Raw genomic sequence first — 14,415 nt, 5'->3', positions numbered from 1 at the left:
ATCCTTGACTTATCCTCATTAAACTAATTACCCAACGATACATTCCCGACTCATACATATTCATATAATAATATACACATAATAATGGCACACGTAACTATTAGATTTTGATTTGTATTTATTTAAATATGTATACTCGGTTCGTATTTAAAAGTAATTTTTAGAAAAATTTTGACAGCGTCTCCTCCATTTATAGACAAACTTGTCGAAACATTAATCGACGTCAATTCCCAACAAATCCACTATGAATCACCACAAAAATATTTATTTACTACCGAAAATAATTTATACAAATCATTTTATTTATTCAAAATATTTAGGACTCAGAATAAAATCATCACCGTCCACCGCCCGCTCGTAAAAATTCATCGCGGACGGCGGAAAAATTTATTGGTGCCAAAAAATATTCAAGTATCCGAATAAATTCTACCGATTATAAAAATTATTTTCCGCATGAAATGAAATTAATATCACGAATTGTCACTAAATAATTTCCCTCCAATAAATAAAGGAACCAATAATTAAAATTATAACAACCCAAACCAAACTGCACACAATTGGCCCAACAGGAGCCCAAACAAGGCCCAACAAAAACAGGCCCAAAACCAAGAACCCAATACAATCGCACAAACACACTGCACAGCCGCCACCACGCATATACGAGCCACCGCGCACATCAACACAAACACACACACACACACGCACACACAAATAAATACACATATACACAGAAACACACACATATACACATATATATATGCGGATAATCGAACACAACCCACACCACCGCCACCACGCCGGAAACCGGCGGTAACGGCGGCCAAAAAGGAAGGAAGACGGTAACAAACAGGAGGAGTAGGCGGCATGAGCAATTACCAGGAAAAAGGAAGCAGCAAGGCGAGAGAAACGAAGGAAGGGAGAGAGAACAGAGAGATTAAAAGAGAGAGAGAGAGAGAGAGAGAGAGAGAGAGAGAGAGAGAGAGAATCTAGAGAGAGAGAGGGTCGAATGGACTGGAAAGAAAAAGAAATGCCTAAAATTAGACTGCTGACACGTATCTAACATTTATGATACAATTGCAATTGTGTGCCCCTATTTTGTTCCGAACTCATAATTTACGAACCAAACTACGCATAAAATAATTTTAGAAAAGTACCAAAATAACCTTAAAGTATTACTAATATCCTGATATTAATAAAAACATAATTTCTGTAATTTTTAAATAAATTTTAAAACGCAACTTAGACCCGCATTTAATAATACAACGAAACAATGCGCGGATGAATTTAATAACGAAAATTTCTAAAATAATTTTAAAATTCTCAGAATATTATGAACTTAATAAAATATGAATTTCATGATTTTTGAAAAATCCTGGAATTAAATATAGATTTTACAAAAAAACACAATCAGAAAATCATTTAAAAATAAGTAATTAACAAAATATTGATCTTTAAATTTTATAAAATCCCAAAAATATTTATTGAAATTATAAAATCATAAAATAATTTTAGAAACAATCCAAATATTTTTGAAAAATAAGTTTGCTATGAAATCACTTGTAAAAGCGAAACCGAAATAATATGGTGTAATCCACAATCATACAAACAATCCACGCAACCCAACAATTACATATAAATGATAATAACTAAAACACAAAGATCAAAATCAATACATAATTCTTTATTTAATTAATTACGCAATAATTACACATTTAAATATTAGAAAAATATACGAGTCGTTATATCCTTCCCACCTTAAAAAGATTCTGCCCCCAGAATCTTAACTAACTAAATAAGTGAGGATATTTGTCAAACATCTCTAACTCTAACTCCCACGTAGACTCTTTTACCCTAGGGTTTCTCCAAAGTATTTTAACTATAGGGATAAATTTATTCCTAAGTACACGCTCTTTACGATCTAATATCTGGATTGGCCGCTTCACATAGGACAAATTTGATTGAAGCTCGATTTGTTCATAATCAATTACTTGGTTTGAATCAGGGATATACGGCTTCAACATGGATACGTGGAACATATTATGAATATGCTGCAACTGAGGCGGTAACGCTATCTCGTACGCAACCTTTCCTATTTGCTTCAAAACTTCAAATGGTCCTACACACCTTGGGCTAAGTTTACCTTTCTATCCAAATCGAACTAACTATTTCCATGGTGAAACTTTCAGCAATACTAGTGACCCTATCTCAAAACTTATATCCTTCCGATGTAAATCTGCATTCTTCCTCTGTCTATCCTGAGCAGCTTCCAATCTTTTCCCAATCAGTACCACTGCATCTCTAGTCTGCTGCAGCAACTCAGGTCTCAATAGTTTCTTTTCTCCTACTTCATCCCAATACAAAGGTGATCTACACTTACATCCATATAAGGCTTCGTAGGGTGGCATTCCAATACCGGCATGGTAGCTGTTGTTATAAGAAAACTCAATCAACGGTAGATGATCATCCCAATTTCCTTTGAAATACAAAGCACAAACCCTTAACATAGCTTCGATCGTCTGAATCGTTCTCTCACTTTGGCCATCGGTCTGAGGATGATAAGCAGTGCTCATATATAACTTAGTTCTTAAACACTCTTGGAATTTGGTCCAAAATCTTGAGTTGAATCTTGGGTCTCGATCAGATACAATGGATACGGGAACTCCATGTTTGGTCACTATTTCATCTAAATATATTTTAAATAACTTTTCCAAAGAGTATCTTTCGTTGATAGGGAGGAAATGTGCTGACTTGCTCAATCTGTCGATGATTACCCAAATAGCGTCATGATTCGATTTTGTCTTTGACAATCCTACCACGAAATCCATTGTAATTTCTTCCCATTTCCACTGTGGAATCTCCAAAGGTTGCAACAATCCACTAGGCCTTGGATGTTCTGCCTTTACCGTTTGACACACGTGACATTTGCTAACCCAATTTGCAATCTCCTTTTTCATTCCTGGCCACCGGAAGTTCTGCTTTAAGTCTTGATACATCTTGGTACTCCCCGGGTGGATAGAGAACCTAGAATTATAAGCTTCTTGTAGGATCTCATTCTTCAATTCAGTCTCATTGGGGATCCATATTCTTGTAGAAAATCTGAACATACCTTTGCTATCTTTTTGAGTACAGACTTCTTCTCCCGTTAAATTATCCAGTCCCTTATTCATAACTTCCTTTTGACACCTTCTTATTCTTTCCATCAATTCTGGCTGAAAAGTGATTTCATATAATTGCTCTTTATTACCTTATGGCACTCGAACTTCAATTTCCAGCCTTTCCAATTCTCTGGCTAGTTCCTCAGAAACTTTAATCTCATTTAATCTTTCCTTCCTGCTCAAGATATCAGCTACGATATTAGCTTTTCCCTGATGATAGTTGATGGAGCAATCGTAATCCTTGATCAGCTCTAACCATCTTCGTTGTCTCATGTTTAAGTCCTTCTGAGTGAATATATACTTTAAACTTTTATGATCTGTGTAGATGTCACATTTATCCCCGTACAAGTAATGCCTCCATAACTTTAACTCGAATATTATTGCAGCTAATTCCAGGTCATACACGGGATATTTCTGCTCATGGGGTTTTAACTTCCTGGACGCATACGCAATAACCTTATCATGTTGTATTAACACACAGCCTAATCCTTTCAGAGAGGCATCACTGTAGATCACGAAATTCCCTGATTCATCTGGTAATACTAACACTGGTGTTGTCACTAACCTCTTTTTCAGCTCTTGGAAACTTTCTTCACATTTCTCCGTCCAAACAAATATTTTATTTTTCCTGGTCAATGGAGTTGCAATCTTGGCAAAGTCCTTCACAAATCTTCGGTAATAACCTGCTAATCGCAGAAAACTTCTAACTTCCGTCGGAGTCATCGGTTGTTCCCATCTGGATACAGCTTCAATCTTCACGAGATCCACTTTAATACCATCTTTACCCACTATATGACCTAAAAACTGAACCTCCTCCTACCAAAATTCACATTTCGAAAACTTAGCATTTAACTGCTTTTCTCTCAGCCTTTGCAGAATAATCCTTAGGTGTTTGGCATGGTCTTCTTCAGTCTTTGAATATATGAGGATGTCATCAATAAATACAATAAAAAACTTATCCAGATACTCCTTATACACCCGGTTCATTAAATCCATAAAAGTTGCTGGTGCATTAGTCAATCCAAACGACATCACTAAAAACTCGTAATGGCCATACCTGGTTCGAAATGTAGTATTCGGTATATCTTCAGGCTTGATCTTCAACTTGTGATAGCCCGATCTTAAATCAATCTTCAAAAAATAACACGCTTCTTTAAGCTGGTCAAACAAATCATCAATCCTGGGTAGGGGGTACTTATTCTTGATGGTTAACTTGTTCAGTTCTCGATAATCAATACACAATCTCATACTTCCGTCCTTCTTTTTTACAAATAATACTAGTGTGCCCCATGGGGATACACTTGGTCTAATTATTCCTTTATCCAAAAGTTCTCGAAGTTGTTTAGCTAGTTCTTTCATTTCCACCGGGGCCAAGTGATAGGGAACCTTTGAAACTGCATCTGCTCCTGGAATCAGGTCGATAGAAAATTTAATCTCATGATCAGGTGGTAATCCTGGTAGTTCATCTGGAAAAACATCTGGAAATTCATTAACTATGGGGATCTCATCCAAACTGGGTGCCTTCTTCTCAGTTTCTACGATATGGGTTAAGTATGCCTCACATCCTTGTCTCAACAGCTTTCTTGTTTCTATTATCGAAAGGAATTTATTTTCCTACTTCTGTCCTTGGTAAGTTACCTTAACATTGTCTTCTGTATGTAACAAAATTTTCTTTTTTCTTACAATCAATATTTTCCTTATGTTGGGACAACCAATCCATTCCTAGAATCACATCAAATTCTCCTAGATCAAAGGGTATTAAGTCTACTGAAAAGCAACGCTCACAAATTTCTAATTGACACCTAGGGCAAAATTGGCTTACTGGAACTTTATCTTGGTTGGCCACTTCTATAGTCAAGGGCTCAGCTAAATCTTCCAACATCAAATCCATATTACTTACACATTCTTTAGATATAAAAGACTTAGACACTCCGGAGTCAAATAAAACTTTAACAGGCATGGAATTAGAGAAAGCGTACCTGCAACTACATCTGAATCCTGAGCATTAGATTTCTTGGTCATCTTTAAGGTTCTGGCTCTTGTTGTGCTGGTTGTCGGTCCTTGAGATTCACTACCTCCTACGCTGCCCTAAGTAGCCATCTTACAATTTCTGGCAATGTGCCCAACCTTACCACACTTAAAGCAGGTGACTCTGAGGTTCCCTGAGTTACATTCTGACACATAATGACCCTTTTTATCGCATTTAAAGCACTGAACATCCTTCCTGCATTGACCACTATGCTTCTTACCACATGACTTACACTCCACAATTGGCTTGGTTGACTGAACTGGGGCAGAGCAACTGAGGTGACACCAGAACTGGCCTGAGTAAATCCTTGCCTCATAAACCTCTTGTTCCTATTCCGGCCAAACTTCCTTGGGAACTTCTGAATAGACTCTTCTCGATCCGCCTTATCAGCACCACTATCGAATTTCCTTTTCTTATCACTCCTCTCCTTGTAGGCCAATTTCTGATCACTTTCAATAACTAGGGCAGCTTGAACTACAGAGGTATACGTCTTGAGCTTTAGGGCCACCACTCCACTACGAACTTCAGGCTTTAGTCCTTGTTGAAACCTTCTAGCTTTATGAATTTCGGTATTCATATATCCAGGGGCTAGTCGGGCCAACTCCGTAAACTTGGCCTCATACTCAGCCACACTCTTCTCTCCTTGCTTCAGCTCCAAAAATTCTACTTCCAACTGACTCTATAAGCAATCAGGAAAGTACTTCTCTAGAAATAATTCTGTAAATCTGGCCCAAGAAACAGGGCCCTCTCCTTCTAGAGCACTCGTGGATTCCCACCAAAAATTTGCTTCACCCTTGAAAAAATAACTGGCATAATCCGTCTTACAATCATCACTGACTTGAATGAGGGTGAAGGCTTTCTCCATGTCCTTAAGCCAAAACTCTAGCAGCAATCGGATCTACCTCACCCTTAAATTCTAAGGGTTTGACTGATTGAAAATACTTAAAACTAACAGTTTGGTTTGGCTCTCTTGGCTGAGGCTGATGTTGAAGTTGCAATTGTTATTGGATTTGCTGGTGCTGTTATTGTATGAATTGTTGTTGTTGTTGTTGCTTTTGCAGGAATTGTTGTTGTTGCTTCTGGAATTATTCTTGCTGCTGAGCCATCTGATTAGACTGTTGGCGCAGCAAATCTAGTAATCCATCCATGGCTTGGCCCCCATCAGAGTTCCTGCTGGAGGAATTGGATGGGATATTCTTCTTGGGAGGCATTCTCCTGAAACACAACAAAAGGTTTTATATGAAAATTGTGCCCCTGGGTAGCAACATTTTTATACATCAGGAGAATATTATCATAATAAAATATTCCCTTCCTTGTTTACTTGGGGTCCATCCACGATGCATGACTAAATTTAACAAAACCAGAAACAAATACAACAATAACAGTAACAGTAATAACAACAATGCAATGAAAATAAAACCAACAACAACAATGTAACAGAAAGAACTACAGTACAACAAAAGTACAAATCCATCCAACAACTACAGTACAACACTCAAAATAAACTGAATACACAACAAAATTGGCTGTCATAGCAACCTCCACCAAATACAAGCTACAGCAATATAATATACATACATAAAGAAAACACTTACAGAACTCCTACAAACCTACTCTGAGCTCTGTATCTCACAACAGCAACTCTGATCTAACCACTGCCACTGCCACCGATAGACCCTAACTCATATACCACCCAGTTTACTGGATCCTGATACTGAACATCCCTGAACTCTGAGCTAATGAACCGTTCAATGGTCCGGGCTCTCTCAACAGCAGCCTGAGTCAAGGATCGCACTCTCTTCTGTACATCAGATGAAGGGGCAGGGATGCCCTGAAAAGGCCCAAACGGTATCTGGTCAAGCTGTGCCGCTAACCCTGGGCTCTGCTCTCGAATCATAGACTGGTTCACCGCTTGGTGAACATGGTAGGGGATCGGGGAAGATGCACCTGAAGGAATGGATGGAGGGACAGGTGGTCTCGAGGTGGAGGAATTGGGACCACACCCTGAAGGGAAATCTCTAATAGTAGACACTGACCGTCGTACCCAACGAGGACGGGCACTAGGTCCTGACACATCTCCGGATACAACTGGAGGAACAGGGAGGGGAGGCATAGGAGTCTCCTCAGCTATCACATCCAAAGTCCTCTCAGAATCTGATTCAATTAAATATGACTGGTTCCCCCGAGATGGAGAACTAGAAATCATTATAGGCCACTGCCAACAATATAAATATACAGGAAAGGCATAACAAGGTTAAGGCAAATCTATTAAAATATTAATAGATGCCAGGGTAACTCTGTCGAAACCCTTGACTGACACTTAGGGTTGCTCATCTAAATGAGTTTCTGACTTACATTTTAGGACACACTTCCTACACCTTTTTGACTCAATCCTTAACCTAATTCAAGGACTTGAACCTGTAGCTCTGATACCAACTGTGATGGCCTCAACCCCGGGGTCAAGGGCTGACGTCACCAAAATATAAAAAATTACGAATATAAGTTATAACCAATTAAACTTTTTTATATAAGCACGACCCCAAACCAGGATCCGATACAGGTTCAAGTATTATTTAGGTTACAATACAACACCTAATTTATAACACAACCCGACACTCTAACTTATTATAGCAACTCATCAGACCTCGGGGTCTGATACAAACTACCTCAGAGGAGCTGGGACCGGAGGGGATCACACTCTATTCTGCCATGGCCTTCTAGACATCAGCAATACATAGATACAAAACAGCTCCAAGGGTGAGCAATAAATTGCTCAACAGTACCACTTTATGAATAACAAGTAAAACTGTGTATATAAAAATAGTGTAGGAACAGATATCAGATCTTGTTTCTGAAAACAAGTAAAACAAGTACAAACTTGATATCAAAAATAGCATGCTCTGAGAAACAATATCATTTGTAGTGTGCTGTGTAAAAGTATCAGAGTCCAATTTTAGCATGCTATTTCCTTTCCAAAACCACTGTTCTATTACTATAACCATAAATCATTTATCCCATTACGGGGACACAAAACCATTTGTTCCGTTACGGGAACCACTAAACCAAAATCAGATATATAATTGGACGAATCCTAGGGACAGCTGATCAGTCTATCCCACCATAATTTGTTTCGGAACTCAGAGACTAGCTAGGTCCCTGTCATGCTGGACTAAGCGGTCTAAATAGGGCGCGCAACTGACTTAGCCTCTTACGCAACCCATGTTGGGCCGTTACGGGCCTTTTATACAGCCATCCACTATCTGATCCGTTTTTATCCAGTTTTCAAATTAATTACACCTATCTCTTTTTAAACAATTATTTCACAGCACACATTCTAAAATCTTTTCAATTCAATCACAATCTAGAGATAGGCATTTTCAGAAGTTACTTTTTCCCCAAAACATCAGTTAATAAAACATATTTAAATACGGGGAATACGTAACTTAAAACGTTCTGTTCCGGTACGTAATTTAAATCAACAATCATTCATATATACTGAACTGTAAAAGATTTGTTCAGGGGTACTTGCCTTGCAAAGCTTTACACTAACACTGACTCAGCTCTAACCCGACTTCAACTACTGGTTCCTTCAATTCAAACCTACAGAATCGAAACAACCTATGTTAAACGACCGATTATGCTTGACTTATCCTCACTAAACTAATTACCCAACGATACGATTCCCGACTCGTACATATTCATATAATAATATAAAAATAATAATGGTACACGTAACAATCAGAGTTTGATTTGTAATTATTATAATATGTATACTCGGTTCGTATTTAAAAGTAATTTTTAGAAAAAAATTGACAGTGACTCCTCTACTTATAGACATACCCGTCGAAACATTAATCGACGTCAATTTCCAACAAATCCACTACGAATCACCACGAAAATATTTATTTACTACCGAAAATAATTTACACAAATCGTTTTATTTATTCAAAATATTTAGGACTCAGAATAAAAATATCACCGTCCACCGCCCGCTCGTAGAAATTCATCGCGGACGGCGGCGAAATTTATTGGTGCCCAAAAATATTCAGGTATCCGAATAAATTCTACCGAATATAAAAATCATTTTCCGCACGATATGAATTTAATATCACAAATTATCGCTCAATAATTTCCCTGCAATAAATAAAGGAACCAATAATTAAAACTATAAAAACCCAAACCAAACTGCACACAATTAGCCCAATAGGAGCCCAAACAAGGCCCAACAGAAACAGACCCAAAACCAAGAACCCAATACAATCGCACAAAAGCACTGCACAGCCGCCACCACGCACACACGGGCCACCGCACACATTAACACACACACACCCACGCACACACAAATACACACACATATACACAGAATCACACACATATACACATATATATATATATATATGCGGATAACCGAACACAACCCACACCACAGCCACCACACCGGAAACCGAAGGCAACGGCGGCCAAAAAGGAAGAAACACGGTAACAAACAGGAGGAGTAGGCGGCATGAGCAATTACCAGGAAAAAGGAAGCAACAAGGCGAGAGAAATGAAGGAAGGGAGAGATAACAGAGAGATTAAAAGAAAGAGAGAGATGAGAGAATCTAGAGAGAGAGACAGGGTCGAATGGACGGGAAAGAAAAAAAAATGCCTAAAATTAGACTGCTGACACATATCCAACATTTGTGATATGTGTCGTATTTTAACCAATTGCAATTACGTGCCCCTGTTTTGTTCCGAACTCATAATTTACGAACCAAACTATGCATAAAATAATTTCAGAGAATTACCAAAATAACCTTAAAGTATTACTAATATCCTGATATTAATAAAAATATAATTTCCGTAATATTTAAATAAATTTTAAAAAACAACTTAGACCCGCATTTAATAATACAACGAACCAACGCGCGGATGAATTTAATCCCGAAAATTTCCAAAATAATTTTAAAATTCTCAGAATATTATGAACTTAATAAAAACTGAATTTCATGATTTTTTTTAAAAAAAATTAGAATTAAATATAGATTTTACAAATAAACACAATCAGAAAATTATTTAAAAATAAGTAATTAACAAAATATTGATCTGTAAATTTTATAAGATCCCAAAAATATTTATTGAAATTATAAAATTATAAAACAATTTTAGAGACAATCTAAATATTTTTGAAAAATAAGTTTGCTATAAAATCACTTCTAAAAGCGAAACCAAAATAATATAGTGTAATCCACAATCATACAAACAATCCACGCAACCCAACAATCACATAGATGTTGACATCTTATGAATATTTCGAAAGTAAGTGAGACAACTTGTATATGTTATTGCTATATATAAGCTACGGTCTCTCAATGTTCCCTTCAACAATGATCAAACTATCTATAGCTATTTTCCTGCTCATATTAGCTTTACATACACACACACACATCACATATGTGTGTGTGTGTATCTTAGTAGGTTTAGGAGCTGGATTATGGATCTTATTATACACAGTAGTGACTAGATCAGTGTGAATATTTCCATAGCTCAAAGTCAATAGATCATTTTAGAAAACCAAGAGACAAAAGAAAATGAAATATCAATTGTGGAATAGAAAAAGATAAAAGCAGTAATCATGATAATTTCTATTTTATTATTTTTTATCTGCTTCTGCAAAAATCGATTCTTGCAAAATTGTTTGTGGTTAAGCCTAAATTTTGGCGGAGTGCTGCTTGCTTCTTATGCAAAAGTGAATAATTGGTCCACAGCAACCAGAAGATATGTAGAGTTTTTATGTTTCTATCAGGCTATGTTTAAATGATGACATAATTAGCTTAATAACATCTGCATATTCTGTGCACGACTAACAAACATTTACTCATTTAGAGCTCATATTCCTCTATATATGTATCCTTTTCTCAATGCTACTAGCAAATCAAGGCCATTTGAATACCTAAGGCTTACTAGTGTGGGGGTGATCGGTGCCCTGGTGAAGTTAATATATTTTTCTTTACATTTGCACAACACACACATCCATTATGTTTAACTTGAATCATAAACATTTTATTCAGGTGGATGATATTGAAGTTATAAGTTTCCTGCTATCCACTGAAATTATTCCGATGTGCTTGCGTACGATGAAAATGGGGAGTGAATTATCTAAAATAGTTGAGTCTTTCCTGAATGCTATATATATTTGACAGATATATGTCAATGCCTGGTGGCCACATTCATAGTGCAAAAAATCTTATTAGATGATGTTGGCTTGGATTACATCTGTACAACTGCAGAATGATTTTTTGATGTGGGTCGCGTTCTGGAAAACATGGTTGCTGCTCTTGCTGAACAACCATCATCACGGCTGTTGAAGCATATTATTCGCTGCTACTTGCGCTTATCAGATAATCCAAGGTAAATCATATGTTATCCACTTTCTTAACCTCCATTGGGCTTCTCGTGTTGCAACATTCACAATTTACAGATGTCTATATCTTATTATCTGTCGTGCAGGGCTTGTGATGCTTTGAGAAGTTGCCTGCCAGATATGCTGAGAGATTCTACATTTAGCAGCTGCCTGAGGGTAAGTACTTTTCAGGGTAAGTACTTTTCAGAAGCTGTTATTGTCAAAGGAATTCTTGTAATGGTCCATGTGTAATCAGTGATGGTGTCCAAATATATTAGAGAAAACTTTACCTAGCCCACCGAATGCAAGATTTTGAGAACTTAGGAATTTGTATGATGGTTATTGTTGAGTGTTTGATGTGTATGTATAGTTGATGGAGAATTTAGGTGATGCGATTGAGAATGGGACTCACGCTCAGCATTCCGTTGCTCTGGTTTGTGTTCTGTTATTTTTACGGATATCGAAATGCTGTTTTTTGGTTACATAATTGTATTTGATTTGTGAATTGTTTGGTTAAATGGGAAAGGTCAACGAATTAAACAACTATTTTGAGAAGTGCCAGCAGCTTTTGAACTCCATTTCTGGGTCTATCAACGAATCGGTAGTTGCTTGCTTAGTGATTTTGCTTTTGACGTATAAATATTGTTCTTTCGCCTTGCTACTGTTTTTATACGGCTCTGGCATTATCTTTGGTCGGAACAAGTTTTTCCTTTGTTAGTTTCTCATCCAATAATGGCTTACGTATTATACATTCTTGACTGGTTTGTTGATATGAATTACGCATATGTTAAAAGGGATTCAATCATGTGATCTATGTTCTACTAGATTTTGAATTTGTATTTTTGCTGCTTGCATTTGTTTGAGTTGACTACAGTCGAAATTTAATTTAGCTGACAAGATATTTATTATTTATGTCTTCTGGTCATTGGATAGTTTTTTTTACAGTTGATAATTTTGTGGGGGCTGACATCTAAAGTTTTTTAGAGCAGCTTGGTCATCGATTATGGGCTTGTGGAGATGAAAAGATGGCAATAAAGCTGATAGTTAATGAAGTTGGTGATTGTTGGTATATAAAGTGGGTGAGTGCTAGTATATTTCATAGCTGTTCAAACACTGATATGCTTCTCAGTTGCTTTGTAGTTTAGTTTTATGTTTTCTCATCAGGTTTTGATTGCATAGGTAGAGCATTTTGAGCATTGGGTCCGGATGAAAAATTCAGAATTATGCGACAAAACACAATGAATGCATATGGTGCAGCTGTAGATGACTTTGGTCTGGAAACAGTGCGGGACAAGTTGATGGAAGAATTTATTCGTCCTATTTCTAAAAGTAATACGTTTGGGCTGATATTTAGTTAGGTTTAAATGGTTTAGTTTTAGTCGTATAGTTTTACGGATCAATGTGTTGACAATTTGGTTATGATAAAATAGTATGGAAGTTATATTTATTTTAATGTTATGAGAATGATATCATTCAATTTTTGTTATTAATAACGAATTCAGTTTTAGTTATACTTTTGGAGCAAAAGTAATTTGGTTATTTTAGTATATAATTAGTGTAACACCTAAAAATAAAAATATTCATCACTTTTACTGTGTTAAATTTGATGTTTAAGAAACAAATACAAATCAGTTTCTGTAATAAAATCGATGTCTTTAGGCACATTGACATCGTCCAAAACCGATGTCTAACATCTTAATCAATATCGTTTTTTAAGAATAAAACTGATTTCTATATAGACAAAGACATCGGGCAAAATTGATGTCCAAGAAGCACAAATACATCGGTTTTTTTGGAAAAATATCGATGTCTTGAAGAAAATAGACATCGTCCAAAACTGATGTCTAATACACCTTTGGATATCAGTATTTTTTTAAAAAAAACGATGTCTAAAAGATCAAAGACATCGCTTTTAGGCGATGTTTAAGGTTTACAGAAACATCACTACTGTTTTAAAAACCGATGTCTAAGCCTTTTTTTGGTATGTTAGTAGTTGTTCAATGTCATGTATTTAATGTAATTATAACATAAAAATAATTATGTTTAACATATTTTGTAAAAATTGGGACCTTAGACATCAGAAAATTACTAAAAACTGATGTGTATGCTAGTACAGACATCGGTTTCTGGCCAATTTCTAGAATAGACATCGGCGACTAAGACATCGGTCAAAAAACACAAAGACATCGTCCAGAAACCGATGTCTATTAGCTATTTTCTTGTAGTGTGAATAAAATACTTAAAAAATCAAATTGATTATGCAACTGTAGTTTCATGTCTCATGCTTGTAATTATGAGTGTTGAGCTTTAGAAGAAACAAGAGCATAATGATGCTTATGATATAATTGAGCACCTGCAAAGGATGTTTGAAGGATAGGCTTGTCAGAAAGATTTGATAATAGTAAGGCACCATACTTTTGCATTAATGGGAGGATGATATCCGGTTGGACCACATGTTCTAAAGATTATAGGTATATGTACCTTGATAATTTGGGTTTCAAGAATTGTCCAGAGACTCAGCTTCATTTGACCAAACAATCTTTGAACAACTTATATTCTCAGATTGTTAAGAATAAAAGGAATGAGACAGACAGAACACTCACTGAATTGGTAGGCATGTTTACAACTGCTGAAAATAACACGATAAATACATGAATTACGTCCATATTGACTGTGTACACATGGAATGCAAATGGGAAAGGAAAGTGGACATGTAAGATGAAGATTTGATCTTATTCGGTGCCAAATCAAAGTCCAATCCCAAAGGGCTTTTGAAGCCTGATAGTGTTGTTTCTAAAGGAGATGATTGTCACTTCTGTGGAAATAACTGGATGATTGGAAGTTAAATT

The 14,415-nt window shown here is 36.4% G+C and overlaps 1 pseudogene; it reads left to right on the top strand.

Annotated features, from left to right (window-relative positions):
* The first annotated feature begins 7,467 nt into the window (after window positions 1-7,467).
* LOC141674585 (uncharacterized) lies at window positions 7,468-12,745 on the top strand (annotated as a pseudogene).
* Window positions 12,746-14,415: the final 1,670 nt, after the last annotated feature.

The sequence above is a fragment of the Apium graveolens genome, chromosome 7 (genome assembly GCF_009905375.1).
Source record: "Apium graveolens cultivar Ventura chromosome 7, ASM990537v1, whole genome shotgun sequence".
In the NCBI taxonomy this organism is placed as follows: Eukaryota; Viridiplantae; Streptophyta; class Magnoliopsida; order Apiales; family Apiaceae; genus Apium; species Apium graveolens.
The sequence above is the reverse complement of the archived record's forward strand: the minus strand, read 5'-3'. Positions and strand labels throughout refer to the sequence as shown.